Source organism: Vipera ursinii, assembly GCF_947247035.1.
Source record: "Vipera ursinii genome assembly, chromosome: 4".
Taxonomy (NCBI): domain Eukaryota; kingdom Metazoa; phylum Chordata; class Lepidosauria; order Squamata; family Viperidae; genus Vipera; species Vipera ursinii.
The window spans coordinates 45,449,360-45,470,242 of NC_139514.1; the positions used below are offsets into that span (position 1 = coordinate 45,449,360).

A 20,883-nucleotide genomic window follows, 5' to 3' on the forward strand; every position below is an offset into this window, starting at 1 on the left:
ACTTAAAATGTATTGTAAAACTTTTCAATTAAAAAAAAGAGATCTACTGGTAATCCTGTACTTCATGCTTTGTGTCTAGCCTAGATCTGTAGAAGTTGTGTATACTAAAGGAAAACCATTTTGGGTATTCCCAGCTGCTGCTCCTCTTATGACAGGGAGCAGAATGAATCTGCCTTTCCCATCAGGAAATGGAACACTGCCTCAAGAGCCTTGGGACAAACTTCAGTTCACTGAACTGGTTCTAGTTGACTGGAGAATTGCTTATACAGGAAATAATAGCTTGTCATTCTGAAACAGTCAATGTAGCTATCAATACCCAACATCAACAAATAGGAAATCATTACTGAGACACACATAAGCCTTAAGTTTTTAAAGAAAAAATACCTGATTTGCATGAATTAAGATGCCTATATAAAGTGAGAAAAGTGAAATAGAGGAGTTCTGCAAGGAATAAAACTGAAGGAAAAGACTGAATTACCTTATGTATGATATTGGAAAATTGCTTCACTGGCTGGGACTCATAATTCAAGGAAAGCTTCCAATTTTAATCAATTAGCCAATCCAATTAACTAATTAATATAATATCTTCAATTTCAATATATGCTGATTCCATTCCAAATTAAGAAGCTTACCAATGATTCATCAACCATAAATGTAAGTTTTATAAAATTTTAATGTCTCTAATAATTGTCAAAGTAATGGTTTAAAAGCATTTTGAAGCATACTTTTACTTTATGAAGAACATATGCTCCCCTATTTTGTTTATTCAAAGTCAGCTTTTTAATTTTCATCCCTATAATCAGTGCTTTTTTTGTAAAAGAAAAAGGTGCCGGAACCCACACGTCATACAACCCGCCTTGCCTACCCTACAAGGTTCCATCCAAAAAAGGTGCCGGAATTCTGTTCTGAGCATTCTATGAGAAAAAAAGCCCTGCCTATAATACTATGATGGCTCTTTTCAGAAATGGGGGGGGGGATTCCGTTACAATGATAAGATGAAAACAGCAAGAGTGATTTGATATATTAGTTGGATCATCTCAAATAGGTACCCTATTTCATCATCTACTTAAAATCAAAGTAGATAAAGAGTTATTTTCAGTCCAATTTCTACCTTAGCAACAGAAATTAAAGCATTCCCATAAAAAATCAGCTTTCTTTAACATGGGGAAATGGATAAGGAAGGGTGGTACCATTAATCAGATAGATGCCTCTCATATAACGTTAGATGATGTTAAAATGTTTGCTTTAATATTAATAAAACTGATAGCATTTTACAGTGCGTTATTTTGAGAAACATCCCTTTATAATTACTTCAAACATGTTTTACTGATCATCCAATAAAACTCAACAGATTGAACTAATAACAATCTGGAGTTGTCATCCCAAATTTGCCTAGGAGTACCGTGTCGTTAACAATGGTGATCTCCCTGGCTAATCCTTTCAACCTGGAAGCACCTTGCTGCTTGACCCAAGTGCAAAAAAAAAAAAACAACCCTTCAAAAAGGCTAATTTCATAGGTTTGCATTACTTTTTTTGCTGTGTTTGGGATAAAATGCCTGAATATTAACATTTTAAAAATATTCGCTCTTTATTTAAAATCTTTTATATGTTGACCATTCCTTTCATGACTTTGGATAGCTTACAAATACCAGGTCTTGATTTATCTTTAATAACCAAGTACTGTGTTTATAAAAGTACTGCTAAAGAACTTATATACCCAGTATTGCTCCTGGATCCATGAAGACTCCCAAACTGAAACCAATCCAGAATTATATCCCAATTATATATCCCAAATACTGATATACAGCTTCTGGAATCAATCAAGTGTCTTGAATTCAGTTTCAGTTCATTTTCTCATGCTCAGTTCTCCTGTCTGAAATCATACAAAAGCTCTAACTCTGAGCCTGCAGGCTGAATATCATCAGCATACTAATGCATTTTATTCAAAATCTGCAAATTCATCTGCTAGAAGAAAACAAGCACTTTCACTTTCAATGAAAGCTTAAAAAATATTGTATAAACACATAAGTAATTAATGAACAGGAAGCAAAAAAGAGACTTTCAAAAGTTAAAAGATACATTCTGAAAGGTTATGTACTAAGGATTTCTTTTTCTTTTCATACAATTTAAAGTTCAGTGTAGGGTAATAGTTAAAGTATCAAATAGTTAAGGGATTAGATGAGACTTTACTTTACTTTTACTTTACTTTACTTTTATTAAATTTGTATACCGCCCTTCTCCCGAAGGACTCAGGGCGGTGAACAGCGCATATATAAATAGCAAATACAAAAATTAAAAGGGAATTAAACAGGTGCCCAGTTAAAAAATACAATAACAATATAAAAAACCCCTTAAAAAACCCTAACGTCCCCCATCAGGCCAGACCAGCTAATTCAGGGGTGGCAAACTCAATTTCATTGAGGGCCGCATCAGCATTGTGGTTGCCCTCAGGGGGCCGGGTGGGCGTGGCATACTGGGTGGACGTGGCCTACTGGGTGGGCGTGGCTAGAGTGCCTACGGCCTACTGGGTGGGCATGGCCAGCTCTACATCGTTTGCATCAAGGGTGCCTATGGGGGCCTGGGCAGGAGTGGGACAGATCTGAGGGTCTCTGGCAGAAGGAGGGTCTCTGGGCCAGGGCCAAGGCAGCGGGGGCCATTCCCTCTCTGTTTCCAGGATGGCTTCGCGGGCCGCATGAAACCCGGACCTTGTGTTTGACATGTCTGAGCTAATTCAAATAAATGGGTCTTCAGGCCATGCCGGAAGGAGACTAGGCTGACTCAACCACAAACTCATTAAGTTAAAAATATGAGTGTGTATGTATTCACAGATTATATGCCATCTAGTGCACCTTTTTAATGGCAATCGAAAAATAGGTATTTATATAATGTGTCCAAAGTAAAATAATTTGAGCCTGAACATTTGTGCTTCAAGTGAGAATTCTGGGTTGATTTGTTTGATAGTCAATTTCATTGTTTTCCTGGCTACGCGTGGTATTCCAAGGAATCTTTTCCAGGCACCTAAATTTAGGTATTATTAAAAAGAGATTTAATTTATACTAAGCACATGTGCATGCATGCTCACACACACTAATTAATATACGTATAGAGAGACAGACACATACCACTCATAAGGGGTGGAAAGGGATTTTTGTTCATTTTATAAATATAGTCACTATGCTTACAATACTGTGTATAATTCTCCTTATTCAATCTTTGAAATTAGTTATAAATTACAAGTAGAAAATAAGCAAGGAAAATTATGAAGTAGCTCTAGCATTCTTTGAGTCATAACTGCCATTTGACCAGGAGTTCAAGTTGAATTATATAGGGATTTTCTGTTATCTTAACCTTACAACAGTTTTTGGTGGTATATTGTACAGAGACAGTATAACTGCCAAAATCACCCAGTCAGTTTCCCTCGCTAAGGATAAATTGGAACCTGGAGTCCTATTTCCATACTTCAAGTGCTATGCCACATTAAGAAAATCATCTTATATTACAGGTTTTATATTAGAAAAAAATTCTTCTTATTCGTTAACTTACTAGTTAATGTGATATATAAATTGTATTAGGAGAAATAGTATAAGCAAAAAATATTTTTCTTCTATACTATTAAAATTTTGTTTTCCAACAAAATTAATTTCTTAGGAAGAGGTTTTAATTTTTACTGAGAGAAAAAGTCTTGCTTAATTACATTTATGGACAGGATAGCTAGATGATTGGTCATTCTGGTTGCAAGTTGCACAGCTACTTAAGTATTCAAACAATTTTCATATCACATATACTCTTCCTCCTACCAACTCTGCCGTTGTTATACATTTGTAAATTATGAAAGAATTTTAATAGATTTCCATAACACTGATACAGTATATCACTGCTGTTTATTTATCCCTTCAACTCTACCTGCAGAAGCTTCCTTCTGATAATTGTCTAGAATGACAGTTTGTGACTGCTACTTCATTGTTCTTAAAAATATGTCTCAAATGGAGAATGTGAATATATTGTACAGACTTTACAAACCGTTTAGAATTATACACTGCATTTTGTCTTCAGAACTCCAAAATTAGCAAAAAAAAAAAACCAACAAAACAAGATTGTGAAACAAGCTCATATGTACTTTGTGAAATAAACTTATTTCAACAACAGTTGATAAATTAAACTGAGCTTCCTGGAGTAGATTTTATTTTGTTTTATGCATTTATTCGTAATTTGTAATTGTTTGCCATTTCATTAACATACACACTGTATATTTGTCATTGACACAATCATTTTCAGATCTATACTCCTTTTTGTATCTTCAATTCAGCCAGCACTAGCACAAATTACTCAGGGTCTGGAGCAATAACAAGCCATCATTTACATACAAAAGTAAATGTAGGTTCAAACCCCAACCAATAGGTTTCATTACAAATATTCCTTATACATATATTCATAAATACATTAAACAAGTAAGGGAATATTTGAGGAACTGCTTTTTCCCAATTACATTGTCCTATCCCTTTGAGTCTAGGAAGAGAGATAAGTTGCAGGTCTGATCTATTACAAAATTTCATCTATGTGCCCAAGAACAGAAAGAAGAGAAGCAATGGGTCAAAAAAGATGATAGAACTGAAGCAGAATTCTATTATATTGTAATACAACTATATTGTAAAACAGCACCTACTCCCAACTAGTTCTGGATGACCTACAATGTGTGTGTGTATACACACACACACACACACACACACATTTTGAACAACCAGAAAATCCAACTAGCTTTTATTACAGTATTTATATAATATACTGTAGATTCCAATTTGCCTCCCACATCTTATATACTGTAAATACAGATTTATTAGAACTGAAATCTAAATGAAAACATTCCTTTAAATCAGAACAAATATTACTGGTTGGGAGTCTACCCTTAGCAAGATCACAGTTCAAATTCTCTTTACAACATTTTTCTCACTGCCTTTCAGGAATATGTTTCCTGAATTTATAGTTGCAACTTGTTCAAAGGGAGAGGAACAAACTGAAAAAAAATGCTCTATAGCTCCCCTTCTTGTATCTTACGTGGAAGGGGGAAAAGACATTCAACATTCTTATCTAGAAGAATATACTGAATAAGACCGCACTATATTGGTAGTCCTTGACTTGACCATTTGTTTAGCAACCATTCAGTTACAATGGCACTGAAAAAAGTGACTTACACCGTTCCTTGCACATATGACCACTGCAGCATCCCGTCATGTGATCGGAATCTGGGTGTTTGACAAGCAGCACATATTTCCAATGGCTGCAGCATCCCAGAGTCATGTGATTGCGATATGTGACTTTCTCAGCTGGCTTCCAACAAGCAAAGTCAAAGGGGCAAGTTGCATTTGCTTAATGACTGCATGATTCACTTAACTGCAGTGATTCGTTTAATAACTATGGCAAAAAAACCATAATAAAATCAGGCATGACTTAATGCCCACCTTGCTTAGCAATGGAATTTCTGGTCCTAATCGTGGACTTAAGTCCTGGACTACCTATATGAAACAGCTAACCATGATGATATCAAAGTGCCAAGTCACATAGGGCTTTGTATGTAATGACTAGCACTTTAATTACACTTACAAGCCTACTGGCAACCAATGCAATGTCTGGAGCATCAATGTTACATGATTTTGCTGATTTGATTTGCCAAAAGAGGGGCTACCATATTCTGGTACCATTTGACATAAAATCAGTCCATATAAAACATATTGCGGTAGTACAACCTAAAATTGCATAAGTAAGTGCTGTCAGGGTTTCCTGCTCCATGTACAAAAGTTGCTCTATCCATTATTTTTCAAACAGCAACAAGGTTTATTGAGTCAGAACATAACAGAAGCAAATGAATAGCTGCTATGCTGCTATTTATACAGTTGGCCTCTAGGCGGCAACCAATAAATAAATAAATAAATAAATAAATAAATAAATAAATAAATAAATAAATAAACAAACAAACAAACAAACAAACAAACTTTTATTGTCAAAGTACAACATGTGTATATTGAGATTAGCTAGAGAGATTTACCTGCATAACTAGCAGTCCTGGTAAGTGCAGAATGGCTCAACAAATTATGGACCAAGATTTCATTTCACTTTGTCCTTTACTATTTAGTTCTCCATTAGGAGAACTTCACAGCATCTTTATCCTGTGCTATGGTAACTGTTCATTTTTTTGTGTATTTATAAGACTTATGTAGCCACTTGTGTTATGTACTCTAACACTCAGCAGCTGAAAAACAATACAAATGTAAAAAGCATAATAACATCACAAAAAATTTCTGGTGCTCCCAAAAGCAAAACACCCACAAAAACAACTTTACTGGGCTCCAGCCTCTCTCTTCCCCAATATTTATTTGAAATGCTAGGTTTTCAAAGCTTTCCAGAAGACTAAGTGAGTAGAGGCTCATAGTATTCTCATGGGGGAGTGTTCCAGAGGGCAGGGGATGCTACTGAGAAGGTCTACTTACAGATGATGACATTTAAGGGAAGCAATCTGGGATGCCCCCACCCTATCTGACCTGTGGAATGGGCAAAGTGGCTCCTTAAATAACTTGGTCCTCTGTCCTTCAGGGCTTTAAAGATGGTAATTACTTTAAATTGCACCTGGAAATAAAGCTAGAAGCCAATGACCTCACATAGCAGTATAACACTGATGAACTATGGAGTGCCCCAAACTGCATGTGCTGCTAAACTCAAGAGTAGTTGCAATTTTTGGATCGTTTTCAAGGCCAGCACCAAGTAGAACATGTTGTAATATCCAGCCAAGAAGTGATCAGGGTGTGAGTAATAACCCGTTTCTGCAATAGGAATACCTGCTTAAGATGTAGAACTACTAAGCATAATGATCTTGATCCATAATCATTACAGGTAACCAAGAAAGATACCATAATCAATGGTATGGAAAGCTGCAGAGAAATTTGAGAGAATTTAATTTAAAAGGATGCATTTCCATCATTCAGATACCAATAAATGTAATCAAACAGAATGATCAGTGCAGACTCTATCCCATACCTAGGCTACATCCTGACTAAACGGGATCCAGACAATTTGTATTTGATAGAGTGCTTGAAAATCCTCTAATCTTCTTAGCAGCTGTCCCTAAAAATAAAAGGGTGGACACAGTTTAATAGTGATCTAAGCTGGACAGTTCTAGTGTCTCTTCAGCAGGAAGAGTTGAAGATTATCTCTTTCAAAACAGCCACTTCACATAGAAGCTGAGTTGGTCATGAATGTAGGTCACCCTGTCTGATTCCTCAAAACTGGCAATATCAAAATAATTCCCCCAGAATTTGGATTTTATTATTTTTATTGTAAGCCACTTAAAATCACTTTATTGTTAGGTGGATGGCTGTCTAAATTATCTATTTCTATCTATATCACTATCTCCTCTGACTCTATTTTTGGATATTCCAGATCTGAGCAAATTTGGATGATTAGATCAATAAGTATTGCACAAAAATCTCAGAAAGGCCTTGTGATAGATTTCTTTGAACCTCAACCCTAAAAAAAAGTATATCACTTTTAATATGACTGATGCAGCATACCCTGGTGATACAAGGATAGAAAGTTAAGGATGTTTTACGACAATATTATATTTATTTGAGTATGATTTTGTCTCCATATTGTCAAATTCATTTCTAGTTTTTACCTTCAATTTTATATTTTGCAGAGCTCTAATCTTCTCCGTGTGAAAATATTCAATCACATACTTAGCAAAACCATCTGCCAAACCCAAACTACTGTAAGATAGTAAGATAGGTAGAAATAGATAATTTAGACAGCCATCTCTCTAACAGTAATGTGATTTTAAGTGGCTTACAATAAAAAATAATAAAATCCAAATTTTTAATCCACCTCATCAACACACCGTTGCCTTGAGATCCCTAGTCTTACTGACAAAGCCATTTTTCAAAGGGCTTCCAAAAGGATGTCAAGGATGAGACTAATTTCCCTTTGAGGAGCCCGCCTCCTGGATCCCACCAGATGAACTCTTTTGCATATGATATATGCAAAATAATTCTTCTGTCAGCCCTGACAGGATGGGCAGATTAATTTGGTAGAACATGAAGGGCTTTAAAGGTCAAAAGTAGCACCTTGAATTGGACTTGGAAGCAAACTGGCAACCAGTGCAGCTCATGGAGCAGAGATGTAATGTGTGCCATTCAAGGCACGCACATAAATGCCTGTACTGCTGCATTTTCATCAGTTTAAGCTTTCAAATACTCTTCAAGGGCAGTCTCATTACAGTAGTCGTTTCAGGTGGTAACCAGGGCCTTCCTATCCAGGAACAAATCAACAAGCACACAACTGGAAGCTTTGCAAAAAAAACCTCCTAGCCACGAATGCCATCTGCTTTGTGACTCTAGGAAAAACCCGTTTGTCCACTGGGTCTAATTTAGGCCAGTGCAGCTCTATCTAATACCAAAGATGGCACAGTCTGCAAGAAAGAGGGTCCCAAAACCTAGAACCACTCAGTATTATCAGAGTTCATCTGAGGCCTGTTGTTCTCCATCCCCACAGTCTCCAGACACTGGAATAAGACATGAACAGCATCACTTAAGTCACCAGGGAAGAAAGCTATAATTGGGTATCTTCAGTGTATTGATAATACCTCACCCCATGGTGATGGATGATCTCACCCAATAGTGAAATGTAGATGTTAAATAGGGGAGGAGATAGCACCAAAACTTGTGGAACCCAACTGAGTAGGGACTGGGGGCGGGATCTCTTCTCTGTCATTTCTCTTCCACCCCAGAGAAAGGAAAAGAACTAGCATAATAAAGTGCCAGTCACACCCCAATCTCAGAGCTGATACAGAAGAATACAATGATCAATGGTATTGAAGGCAGATGAGAGGTCAAGCAAAGCAAGGATAATATACAATCTCGATCCCACTCCCATTAGAAATCATTCAAAAGTGCAACCAATGCTCTTTCCAATGCCTAAATCTTGACTGAAAAGCGTCCAGATAATCCACTTCTTCCAGAGTCCTCTGAAATTGCTGCATGATTACCTTCTAAATCACCTTCTCCAAAAGAAGAATACTGGACAAACCACATTATAACCAATATCCCCCACTAGCTCTCACCTAGGGAAGGTGACCAGTCATCCAGTCTCCCAGAACTGTCACCAACAGCCCTCAGACCCCAAACTGCCTATCCTGCAAGTGGAAGACTGTGCTAAGGATGAAGCTGACTGCACAAGGATCAGTTTGATATATAGTGCATTCAAAAAGCATTCAGACTCCCTTCACTTTTGCCAATTTTGTAATGCTGCAGCCTAATTCTACAGTGGTTGAATTCATTTTTTTCTCATTGATCTACATACACTCAGTACCTCATAATAACAAAATGAAATCAGAACTTTAGAAATGTCTGTAAATTTATTAAAAAGAAAAATATCACATTGGCATAAATATTCAAACCCTTTGCAACAACATTTGAAATTTAGCTCTGGTGCCTCCAATTTCTCTTGATCATTGCTGACACGTTTCTACACCTTGATTAGAGTCAACTTGTAGTAAATTAAATTGCTTGGACATGATTTGGAAAGGCACACACCTCTCTACAGAAGGCCTCACAGCTGGCATTGCATACTGTGGGAGAGCAAAAGGCATGAGGTCAAAGGAACTGCCTGCAGAGCTGAGAGACAGGATCACTGAAAGGAACAGATCTTGGGAAGGCTACAATAAAATTTCTGCTGCACTGAAGGTTCCTAAGAGCACAGTGGCCTCCATAATTCACAAATGGAAGACATTTGGCACAACCAGGACTCTTCCAAGAGCTGGACGTCCAGTCAAACTGAGCAACTGGGTGAGAAGGCCCTTAGTAAGAGAAGTGACCAGGAACCTGATGGTCACTGAGCGAGCTCCAGAGACCCTGTGTGGAGATGGAACAGAGTTCCAGAAGACAACCATCACTGCAGCCCTACATCAATCTGGGCTTTATGGCAGAGTGGCTAGATAGAAACCTCTTCTCAGTGCAAAACACATGAAAGTCCACTTGGAGTTTGCAAAAAAGCACCTGAAGTTCCTCTGTGAGGAACAAGATTCTCTGGTCTGATGAAACCAAGATCAAACTGTTTGGCCTCAGTTCTAAACATCTGGAGGAAACTGTTTATCATCTGCTCAATATCATCCTAACAATGTCACCCTAACATGGTGGTGGCAGCATCATGCTGTTTTCATTTTATCATAATGATGTGTTGAGTGTAGATTAATGAGAAAAAATGAATTTCAACAACTGTAGAATCAGGCTGCAGCATAACAAAATTGGCAAAAGTGAAGGGGCTCTGAATACTTTCTAAATGCACTGTATGTTGAGTCAGCAATAAAGGGCCAAGATGACTCCAAAGAGGAGAGAAGGGAGTCCACAGCAGTCTGTAAACCAGGCAGCTGCTACCACCCACTCTGCATAATCCCCGGTTGCTAGAGTCAATAGCCTCTCTCTTTGGGAATTGCAAAAAACACCATATTACAGTGCCAACAGCTCCGTGCATCATCACAGCACCTGCAAGCAGGAAACATAGAAAAAAAAACCCACTGCCAGCCAACAGGAACACAATCAATGCAGCCAACAGTCCTAGTGTCATTAGCATGAAACTGGATTATGGTATTACCACAGCAACCATCAAACATGAGCTGCCTCATCTCCAATCAGCACCATTCAGCTGAATGCCCTCTCTGCCATTGCCATGATCTTGAGTGCTTGTTGTAGGAAACCTTAGCCAAGTATAGGCATTCAAAATCCAGGAGGGAAGCCTAGAAGGAAAAAAAAAAACACAAATGGCACATCTTTGCCCCCACAAAGTCAGCAGCTAAAAAGCTCCCTCACCCACAGTCCTGCCTGTCCCTCAGTTAAAGTTGTACTCAGGTCAGCACTCTATTTGGCACCTTAAGTAGGTGTCAGGATCAGTGCCCAGCATAGATTCCCCCAGCATAGCACACAAAAGGGTGCAAGTAATTAAAGTACACAGAGTCATGTCAGAGATAATCAAGCTTTCCCAAAATATAATTTACACTCTCTGTTTCTGATCTTGGGATCATGCAAAATGTAGCAAATGAAATCTGGAAAGCGAATTATTTGAAAAATTATCATTCCTCTCTTTACCCAACCAGATTTTAATGAAACATGGCAATTTCCTGTGTTTATCTACCATCAGGTTAGGGACAAATACAAACTAACATTTTCAAACAAAATTGACATTTTCTACAAAAAAACTGAGCTCATTATTTCCATCAGTACAAAATATGATATTTGAGAGAGTGCCTATTTCCAATAGTTTCTATCCAGTCATGAAAACTAGGCAGAATGGATGAGCTCCAAGTTCCTTCAATTAACAATACCTTTTGGGACTTAGGAAGTGCACCTTCTCTGTCACAGTGCCTACCCTCTGGAACATTATCACCTCCTACAGATTGGTATAGCTCTTGATAATGTTCTGAAAGTCCTTGAAAAACTGGCTGTTTTCCCAGGCTTAGATATAGGATGGTTATTTCTCACTGTACTCCACCTTTTTAAAAAAAGTATAAGCCATCCAGAGTCGTTTGGAGTAGGGTATGGTCACAAATTTAAATAAACAAATAAATATCGCTATGAGAATGATGGAATGAGGCACTTGGGCTAGAACTAAAGGTTTGCACAAAATTGCTTGACACTTTTATGTTGGAACACCCTACCCATTGTTTCTTCTACTGTATATCTTTCCCAACCTATCATCACCAAAATACTCTGTTATTCCTCCTCTACATTTCCATATAGCCTAGTAGTCCGCTATAGTCTTGTCCACAGTTATACACAATACAGCGTGAGTCTTTTCCAAAATGTTCTGGTGTTCCCAGATATACTCCCATTTTTCCTTGGAGTAAGACAATCAATCCATTTCAAATAAGAAATCTCACATCCAGAATATCATTATTTCCTATTCCACTGTCTGGGTCACAATGCTATAAGAACATATCTTGGAAAACAGAGAAGGCCTACATACAAAAATAGGGTTCAAGCCCCCATTTAAGCCGTAATAAATAGGAGACTTGCTCAAAACTAGCAATTTGTTCTGCAAAGAAAATTTCCCCCGAGTCAAAACAAAAACAAAAATACATATATATATATATTTATTTTCATGTCTTTGTACATTATACTTTCTTACACCCATCTCAAACTGAATTCAAAATGCAATTAGCAAACCGCCCTGAGTCCCTAGGGAGAAGGGCGGTATACAAATCAAATAAAACATAAACATAAACATAAACAATGTATCTATTTCATTGTTGCTGAAATATCCAAAAACATCAATTTCTGGATGTTGTAGCACTTCTGAAAGATGCCATTTTTCACCTATGCTGCCACATTCTAGTCAGAAGTTGTTTCCAGAATATTTTAAAGGTCTATAGGAAAAACAGCAAACTACAATATATTCTAACACGCATGTCACAAACACGTCTCTCCTCTATCAGCAAAAATTAATCCACTTGAAAACTCAAAATTGCGAACCTACTCCAGAAGGGAAATATGATCCAATCAAATAGGCATGTTATTCACACTCTAAAGTCCATCTCCTGTATTCAATAACCACTTAATCTTTCATGAATTCAGCTTCAGTTTGTTCTCCCACAGTCAGACCCTTAACAGTCTGGAGGCAATCTGAGGCTCTGTAGTAGTCCAACCTTAAACTTGCAGAAAGGAGAATTATAACTAAGTGTTATTAGCTTATGTCTTTCCATAGTTATAATTTCATGGTAGACTGGAAAAAGTTCTCAAAGATTGAACTCTATTGCTTTCTCCACTACAAATTCAGAAAAGGGATTTAAATGTGAATATTTGTCTATACACAGGGATATGTTGAAGATCCTAAAGCTCTGATAAACAATTTAGCTGCAGTCAAACCGTACCTAAAATTGACTAAGTTTAGTTGTACAGGAACCTTGAACATAATTAAAAATCTTTTTACTAGAATACATTAATGATGTTTCAGTAGAAGATACATTGTTGTTGTTGTTAATAATAATAATATTGTAAATTCCGGGTTATTTTAATATGCTGACTTGTTATCTTGTTTATTTTAAGAATGTGAAGCATTCTGACACAGTAATTAAATAGATGGCAAAGTAGTATAATATCCTACTTTTAAAATAACATTTTGTTATGCCTTTATTTCAAACAATAGCTACATATTCTGTCGCTTCTTAATTCTTATGGCAATTAAACTATACATTTTACCTATTCTGTCGCTTCTTAATTCTTATGGCAATTAAACTATACATTTTACCAACTGAAAACTCTGAAAGCTACTATAATAAACACAATATATACTAAACTTTAGTGCAAGCCACACAGCACCTTTTATACAACCTACTTACCTTAGACAAATAAGATTTATAATAAGGTGAGTCACTAAACCTTAATTAGTTGAAACTATGTATGTAGGAAGTGGAGAAAACAAGCTAGAAACTAAAGTCATCTCCACTCATCAAACTCTATGTCTAATAAAATACAATTCCAAATAAATAACCAAAATATAATACAACAAACGTGATTAGGAGCAGTCAGGATTAAAATACAGAAAAATACAACTATTGAATTAAATAGGTATATATACTTATATATAGGTATATTATACTGATCTGGCATGCTTATACTGTTTATAGGTATATTATACTTATGTGGCACATATGCATATTTGTATAAAATGATTCATACATCCTAAGACCAATACATGCACATGTACTTCCATGGAGGTTTGTATATATAAAGAGAACCTAACTATTCTATTATTCAATCATATGTTAACAGTTACATACAGTGATATTTTTATCTATCTGAATTCCCAACTCTGTACTTTGTCCCATTTTAGAAATCATACAATAATTTTGCATTCATGTTCCTATACCCATTTTACAATAATTGTATCCCTCTTTCCCATTCTGCGATCACATTGTATAAACCCTTCTCATATGCTATGTCATAAAAGTCATTTTTTTCTCTATGCTTTCCTTTAATAGTGATTAACTATAGGTCCAAAGTAAAAACATGAAACAAATGAGCCATTTGAAAGGAATTCGATGTTCAGTGTTCAATTTCAGACAGAAAATGTGAAGATTATCAGAGAATTTTCTTTTTATATGACTTTATTTATATATGTCTATTTTTAATATGACTTTAGAAAATTAATTACAACCAATTCTGTTTCAAAGTGAGTATACAGGCATATGCCACATTCTCCATTCTCATAACTTGGTTGACAAGTTATTTGTATTCTATAGCAGAGGTCCCCAACCTTTTGGACACCAGGGACCGGTTCCGTGGAGAAAGGTTTTTCCGCGGACTGGAGGGGGCGTGGTTTATGTGCTGCTTGCATCCCACAGATGGGGCTTGGCTTGTTTGTGCGGACCGGTTGCTAGCACGCCGCGACCCGGTTCTATAGCAATGTTATAGTTTGCAGGTAGACACAATGCAAAAGAGTTACAGTTAAAAATTACCGAACAATTGTAACTTTTACTTACTGCACTGGCCTTGGAATTTTACCAAAAAGGTACCAAAATCAATCAATCATCAGCTCATAAAGGTGTGCTTTCTTAACCTCTAGAACAGATGGGATTGGCTAGAAATGTCTAGCATATCAAACTGTTAATCATCACAGCCCCTTGCACAAAATCACTTAAATTAAGGCATGGTTCCACCATAACTGGCATTAGTCTGCAGGGAACTTATTTAGCTGTCACATACTCCTGCCACTCCTGCTCTGCTTTAATTAAGCGTAATGCCTCATAATTTGACCTTCTGTTGCTAACCTATTAACCTTATCTAGTACAAGTTCAAATATGATAAACTAAAAAGTTGCTGTAAATGCCATTTAAGCTGCTGAAAATGTAAGTGCTACTTTCCTCAATTCAAAAATGAAAGGTGTTCAACAATTCTGATTCTATCCTCAAAAAAGAAATACTGCCAAGAAAATTGCAAACAAGCATTGATATAAGTAACGACTATAGTTAGCCTTCACATAAGAACTCAGCAATAAATCTCAGCTCCACAGACATTTAATTCCTCACTCAAGAATAGGCTAACTGGAAGATTTTAAAATATGACTTGCCTATTTTAGATTTTTTTTTCTTGCTGACGAAAATGACAGCACGACAGAGAAATTATTTGCCCTCCACAGTGCAAAGGAGTCAATGTTTTTACAGAGGTCAATACGCTAAAGTTTAAAGTCTAAGCTTTTTTCCTCTGACTCTTCTGAATTAATGGATACTTGGTCATTCTTGCGATGGTCTTAGGTAAACACATTATATGGTGATATGATTTTCTTTAGCCTGGAAATTAGTGGTTCCTGCCAAATCGACCTCAACTCATAACAAAATATAGAGCTTTATCAATTAATACTATAGTATGCTATTTCAATTTAGACATTATGCAATGAGCTATGTCTCTGAAGAAGGCTCTAAGGCTGTGCAAGTTGGAAGGAGAAAGAAAATGACGATGACCAGCAGCATCATTGGTGATAGGTGTACTGTTGGAAGACCTGAAAACCAGGTTAGGGACAGATTGTCTTGCAGAAAATCTATGTATTCACTAAGAGTGGACACTGACTTGATGGCACATAATCAATTAATGCTATTTCAATACCTTCTAATGATTCCTCCTAATATGGAATTTCAATAAATCTAAAGTACAACAGCTTTACATAATCAACCTAAAATATAAGTTGATGAAAACAAAAAAATAGACACATACAGCCTACATGGTCCTGGGAGTTTTCATATTCTTATTAAAAGAGCAAGATGCAGAACCTTAAAAAATTAGCTTGATTTCAAAAAGGTAAAAACTTAAGTATTGCATATGGCTTTCAAATAATGTTAGAAGATGTGTATTGCAATCTGCTTGAAAAATTATAGATTTTATTTTATAGAATAAATAATCAAAGGATAAATATATACATTTGGTTGATATATTAAAAGAGGTATCTACTGATCAAAAATGTAATTTCATAATGTATTAAAAGACTGGCGTCTTCTGATCAAAAATGTAATTCAGGCTCAGGATAACACATGCACTTGGTGAGTAGCATATAGATTTCCAACCCTTATATATTTTATACTACGTTGGTTTAATGGCTATTTCAAGCATATGCAAGGTGCTATAAACAGTGAATGTTACTAAATTGCCCTAATGCAAATCTAGACAGCACACTAAAAAGCAGTGACATCGCCCTGTCAACAAAAGTGCGTATAGTCAAGGCCATGGTCTTCCCAGTTGCAATGTATGGCAGTGAAAGTTAGACCATAAAAAAGGCTGAGCACCAAAGAATTGAGGCCTTTAAACTACGGTGCTGGAGAAGACTCCTGCGAGTCCCTTGGACTGCAAGGCGATCAAACCGGTCAGTCCTAGAGGAGATCAACCCTGACTGCTCTTTAGAAGGCCAGATCCTAAAGCTAAAACTCAAATACTTTGGCCACCTAATTGAGAAGGAAGGACTCAGTAGAGAAGAGCCTAATGCTGGGAAAGATTGAGGGCAATAGAAGAAGGGGACGACAGAGAATGAGGTGGCTGGATGGAGTCACTGAAGCAGTAGGCATAAGCTTAAATGGACTCCAGAAGATGGTAGAGGACAGGAAGGCCTGGAGGAACGTTGTCCATAGGGTTGCGATTGGTCGGACTCGACTTCGCAGCTAACAACAACAAAGCTTCGACAGTAGAGTATTAAACCTTGCTAGCATGAACATCTTTCTACGTTCATTTTGTATGCTGCCAAGAATAGCTTCAACAGTGAGATAGGTGGTATATATAGTCATGTGGGAAAAGAAGTACATCCTCTTTGAGTTCTATGGTTTTATGTATCAGGACATAGTAAAAATTATCTAAATTATCTAAATTGAAATTGAAGTACACCTTATGATTCAATAGTTTTTAGAATCACTTTTAGCAATAACTTGGAAGTAATCAATTTCTGTATGACTTTATCAGTTCCTCCTGTGGAGGAATTTTGGCACACTCTTCTTTACAAGATTGCTTCTGTTCATGGAGGTTTGTGGGCTTTTATGCACAGCTCTCTTGAGGTCCTGCCAAAGCATTTCAATCAGACTGAAGTCTGGACTGACTAGGCCATTGCAACACCTTGATTCTTTTCTTTTTCAGCCATTCTGTTGTAGATTTGCTGGTGTGCTTAGGATCATTGTCGTGTTGCATGACCCAATGTCGGCCAAACTTTAGCTGTGGACAGATGGCCTCACATTTGACTCTAGAATACCTTGGTATACCGAGGACTTCATGGTCGACTCAATGACTGTAAAGTGCCCAGGTCCTGTGGCTGCAAAACAAGCCCAAATCATCATCGCTTCACCACTGTGCTTGACAGTAAGTATGGTTGTGCTGAAATGCTACGTTTGGTTTTCACCAAATGTGGCCCTGTGCCTTATGGTCAAACATTTTCATCTTTGTTTTTGTCTATCCAAAGATCAGTGATCCAGAAGTCTTTGATTTGTTCAGATGCAACTTTGCAAACCTAAGCTGTGCTGCCATGTTCTTTTTAAAAAGAAGAGGCTTTCTCCTGATAACTCTTCCAAAGAAACCATACTTGTTCAGTTTTTTCTAATTGTACTGTCATGAATTTTAACATTTAACATGAAGTTACAACTGTTAGGGAGATATTTACACAAGCAAGATTTGAACAGCTTGACACAATGGTCAGGTATGGGAGATTCCACTCTATACTCTATAATGGCAGAGCGGCAGAGGTAGACGACCTGGCTCACATCCTATTTGATTGCTGCCTGTATAAGAGGGTGAGAGACAGGTACCTTGGCCTATGCACTAAACGAATGACCCATTGGGATCCCCATATGAAAATAACTTACCTTATATGCGGCCAGAATTTGAAAATTACATTTAATACAGCACAGTACCTGAGCAAAATGGTTTGGCTGAGATTGGCATATGTGAGAATGATTGGCGTAGATTGTAGGGGTGTACGCCATAATCATCACAATTATGACAAATCACGGCTTGAACTATCTTGCTTTGCATGTAATGAGTCTATGTCATATATTAGTTTCCCCTTTAAAGTTGCATTACTGAAATAAATGAACTTTTTCACGACATTCTAATTTTTCGAGTTTTACCTGTATTATGACTCCTGTACTGAACATAGTAATAGCCACCTAGGACAGAGGTACCCAACCTTTTTGGCACCAGGGAGAGGTTCCATGGAGAGAGATTTTTCCATGGACCGGAGGGTGCGTGGTTTTGTGTGCTGCCTGCATCCCACGGATGGGGTTTTGCTTGTTTGTGCGGCCCGGTTGCTGGCATGACGCGGCCTGGTACCGAGGGTTGGAGACCCCCGAGCTAGTATATATGAAAGTATGATCTTTATCATCACTAGAAAAAGAAATGTAATTTTAGAAAATAAAAAATAACCTTGATCATAAATTATTTGTATCAACGCTGATTTACTGGAAGCAGTATTTCCACCCAAGACTATGCAGCATCTTTCAGATCTTCATAATTGTAAGTAACTTCTATATCAGCTAGCCTTTTGTATCTTGGTATTCTTAGATGGTTAAAATTTGTTGTATTGGAACACAATATTAAGAGTACTGTCATATTCAACAAATAAGATACCAGGAAATTTAATTTAATTTAAATGGATTTTCCTAAGAATTTATTCAGAAAAAGAACTTTCACTCCACCCCCGCCATCCTTACTATAAGTGATCCCGTTGTCAATCCTCAATGCATGCTTATTTCATCTATATTATAAAAAATCTTCAGAGTAATATTATTTAATCCAAAAAATTATGCATCTCACTTTTAAAATAATGTTTCAATTTTTTGTGGCAGATATTATATATTTGTAAAAAAGCAGCCTGAACAAAACATTTCTTTTAATTATTACATAGTTTTAAAATCCATACCACCATTGGTGGTAGAATCTAGCACCTCTTGGTGATCTTATTTTTTAAGATCAGAATAATGAGAATAAGACTAAATTAATACTTGGATGGGAGATCACCAAGTAATCCGAGTACTGTAGACAAGATTGGGAAATTGAAAAAAAAACACAATTCTCTGGAAGAAAGCAATGAGCTTTCTTTTATAGATCTATGTATTGTTTCCAAGACAACATGGATGTGTTGGTTAGTCACAGGAATTAGGTTTGACTTGACATGGTTTTTTTTAGAATTCATAGGCGTTTTAGGAATTTGTAGGAATCCAAACACACAAAAAATTATAATAATGTGTAAATGACTAGGAAAACAATATGAATAAAAAACTTGATATTTCAATAAATTCATATTTCAACATCTGTTTATTACAGTGTTATCCTACACTAATTCATTAAATTATGTAGTTTGAAAATGACTGGCACTTTTTTCTGAAAATTATAGTGCAGGGTTTTTAATGTAAATATTATTTTAGGAACTAATATTGATAATTTGTGAAAAAGCACAATGATAAATAATGCCATGCAAGTCTGATAAAGAAATGGAAAGGCAGCCTTGTGACCAGATCTATCTTTTACTTTTACCCCCGCCCTCCCCCCAAAAAAACAAAAGGGGGAAGAAAAATTAGCAATCCTGGTTTAGTAAGTTATATAATGACGTTGTACAGCACTCAGAGTGCTATAATGCACTGTGGAGTGGTATATAAGTCTAAGTGCTACTGCCATTACTATAATAAAGGTGGTATTGTATGTACCTTAATCCTATTCCAATTATGAAGAAAAATTAAAGTATGGACAAAACGTAGCACAAGATGTTTGTCCAAATTAATCAGGCTAAATCCTATACCAGTTAAGTGGTGAGCAAATACAAGCAACTGAAAGAATTTGGAATTTACTGAGTAAGTGCAGGTCTTTTAACACATTCCATTAATTCTCAGTGCCACACCTTTATTGATAATGCATTTGTGTATATTTATATGATCAGTCTGTGCCTGGGAATTTACTTAAAAATCAAATCATATCTTCTCAAACATAAATAATTGTTTACACCTTGCTTTTGAATTTAGGGACTTTTATCATGTGACTATTCCATCTAAACTCTGCATTTGTTTACAATAATTAAAAATAGCCACTACTCTACTAATATTTTCCTTATCATCTGCCATAAACCAATGCTTTAGTTCTTTTTATATAAAAAGAGGTTCCTTCCTGAATTCCTTAAAGAATTAAAATAAGTCAAAAACTTTTATAAAAGAGATTAAAGAAACCAAGGGACAAACTGAAAGCAAAAGCAGAACAAATATGAACACTTGGAAACATACAAAATACTTCTGTGCTATTAAGCACATTGCCTATTCAGATCACACATGCTTAACTAGTCTACCGAGAGTGTGGCATATGTCACACTGAGCTACAATCCATTAAAAGTTAAATACAAATTTATTCATCTTTTCTTTCTTAACAGGCTTTATTCCAGAGAATAAAGAACAATCTTCACCTCTAAAATCAAGCTGAAATTAAAAGCTGAATTACTCCTATATTCCCTGTGAACTCTGTGAATTATATGCATGACACTTCATTTGCTTTGTACCAAAAAAAAATATGCCACTCGGTATCGTAGAAATAATTGGTTTGGTAAAGAAACTACATATTTAGAAAAAGAGTTGTCAAATAGAATATACATTACAATATCCATATAAGGCACTTCTATATTTATTAACGTCACAACTTTATAACTAATGCAGTATGTGCTAAGGTTGACAATGTTATCAAGTCATTGTACACTATATACTTCAGAAAAGTTTCTTAATACCACTCGCAGGGATCTTTCAGTCACAACTGTCTTGTCATCAAATTGAGTAAGTACAACCCAAAAAACCTCTAGAGATGTTACCATTTTTCTCCCTGTTATTTCTGAAGAAGACTTGGCCAAGAA

The 20,883-nt window shown here is 36.4% G+C and overlaps 1 protein-coding gene across 3 annotated transcripts in view; it reads right to left on the bottom strand.

Moving 5' to 3' along the window:
* Positions 1–20,883, bottom strand: part of NRIP1 (nuclear receptor interacting protein 1) — an 80,720-nt gene that overhangs the window by 58,088 nt on the left and 1,749 nt on the right. The gene's annotated exons all lie outside the window — the stretch shown is intronic.